This window comes from Schistocerca nitens, chromosome 7 (genome assembly GCF_023898315.1).
Source record: "Schistocerca nitens isolate TAMUIC-IGC-003100 chromosome 7, iqSchNite1.1, whole genome shotgun sequence".
NCBI lineage: Eukaryota > Metazoa > Arthropoda > Insecta > Orthoptera > Acrididae > Schistocerca > Schistocerca nitens.
The window spans coordinates 305,851,546-305,854,045 of record NC_064620.1 but is presented as its reverse complement, the minus strand read 5'-3'; positions in this window follow the sequence as shown (position 1 = coordinate 305,854,045).

The following is a 2,500-nucleotide window of genomic DNA, read 5'->3' as shown; positions in this document are numbered from 1 at the left end:
ACAGACACAGACAAAATATCTAAGCACCAGCATGGAACAACATCCAGTGCATCCTCTCCGCCACATTACACCATTCACACTATGATAACAAAACCAGGAGGTCCACCCCAAAAACAGAATATCTCACTCTTCCAACAACCATCATTACTCAGATAACCCACAAACACCCACACATGTCCTACACAGGGGTGCAACCAACACCACCACACTGCCTTGTCTCACAGCATATAAGCAATGGCAGGAATGAAAGACACAGGCCTGCCACTCCCTTGCCACACCCACGCAACCGGCGCACCACCTCCCCTGAGAGAAAGGTGCATCCTGACGTGACACATCTCAGGGTGCCTCAGGCGTCCACTTACCATCATCACTATGAACGAACCTCGTCCCCTCCCCCGTCATACACCATCCCTTAACCTAACCTATGTTGCACCTTAACCTAACCTATGTTGCGCCTTAACCTAACCTATGTTGCGCCTTAACCTAACCTATGTTGCGCCTTAACCTAACCTATGTTGCGCCTTAACCTAACCTATGTTGCGCCTTAACCTAACCTACGTTGCGCCTTAACCTAACCTATGTTGCGCCTTAACCTAACCTACGTTGCGCCTTAACCTAACCTACGTTGCGCCTTAACCTAACCTACGTTGCGCCTTAACCTAACCTACGTTGCGCCTTAACCTAACCTACGTTGCGCCCTAACCTAACCTACGTTGCGCCCTAACCTAACCTACGTTGCGCCCTAACCTAACCTACATTGGGCCCTAACCTAACCTACGTTGGGCCCTAACCTAACCTACGTTGGGCCCTAACCTAACCTACGTTGCGCCCTAACCTAACCTACGTTGGGCCCTAACCTACGTTGGGCCCTAACCTAACCTACGTTGGGCCCTAACCTAACCTACGTTGGGCCCTAACCTAACCTACGTTGGGCCCTAACCTAACCTACGTTGGGCCCTAACCTAACCTACGTTGGGCCCTAACCTAACCCACGTTGGGCCCTAACCTAACCCACGTTGGGCCCTAACCTAACCCACGTTGGGCCCTAACCTAACCCACGTTGGGCCCTAACCTAACCCACGTTGGGCCCTAACCTAACCCACGTTGGGCCCTAACCTAACCCACGTTGGGCCCTAACCTAACCCACGTTGCGCCTTAACGTGCCCTGTAATTGTTTGTTATATGAATCTAGAAATTCGTGTAGCGTTGCCTAATCGCAACCCTCTCAACATAGTTCGCTGCGCGCACACTCTGGTGTCCTGCGTATTGAATCATGTTACGGTGCCTACCCTCACAACATCTAGCGAGTGTTGCGTACGTTCCACATGGTCCCGCTATCCACTGTAATGTGTACTGCTATAAGACGTATATCGCCCCCCCCCCTCCCCTGTCGCCTCTAGTTCGTCAGTCAGGAGTTTGCGTGTTCAATGAGCTTCGCAGCTGTGCAATGGCATCGGCATACGTACGCGGGCCACCTTCCACGTGTTCTCTCGTGCATACGTCGCAGCATGTATGTGGACTGATGTGGCGTGTCGTGACTCATAACATCCAGGCATGCAAGACCCATTGAATTCGCAAATGTAGATGGACGTCTACGTTTGCTGCCCAAGTTACGCAAATGAACTGGAAATCCGTTGTTGCGCGGTTGTTCGCGCTGGAGGTGAATCGTTGATATCGACGATCGGTACAGGTATTAACCGGTTGCTTCAGCGACACCCGTCATACCCACGAACGTGAGTGGGCATGTGGGTATGAAGCGATACGCGGCGGTGGCTGGGTGGGACCGTCCCCGGCCGGTGAGGGGGGGGCGCCCGGCGTGCTGGCCGCGCGCTGCGTGGGCGCACGCGCGGCAGCCGGCTGGTGGGGGCGCCCAGTGGCAGGCGCGCCGGCTGACGGACGCGGCAGGCGGCGCATCTGCGTGCCGGCGCACCCAGCGCGCGGCGCCGTGCGGCCAAAGTGGGTCCTCCCGGGCCCGGTGCGAAGCGCGGTGGACATCTGCAGTGTGCTGGTCCGATTGAGGACTGTGTGCGTTGAGGATGCGCCGCCGCCCGGCACTCGGCGCCGCGACGCCGTCTGCTGCTCGGTCGCCCCCGCGGTTCTCGCAGGTGGTTTGTATCGCAGCTGTGCGGATGTGTTGGCGCGTGCGCTGTGCTGGGAGAGTTCGCTTTGGCACCCAAGTGGGGCTCTGCCCCTCTGTGGCGCTGGCGTTGGAGCTGCCCGGTCACTGTTTGTGGCCGCGTGTTGTCTCCCGCCGGCAACACCACGACAGCACGCTCCCGGGCCTCTGTCGGCAGCGGCAAGCTCAGTTGGGAGCACGGGTGGTCGCACTGAAAGCGTCTACTCGCCTATCTCCGGGCGATTGCGCCTCTCTCGAACCCGACCAAGTACTTAGGACGGCGCTGCGCGCCGCCGGGACCTGAGAGGGTTTCGAGGTGTATCGTGCAGGGGAGCCCAGCCTCCTCCTGTTTGCAGAATAATTGAGCGGACGCTTGCGTGTTCG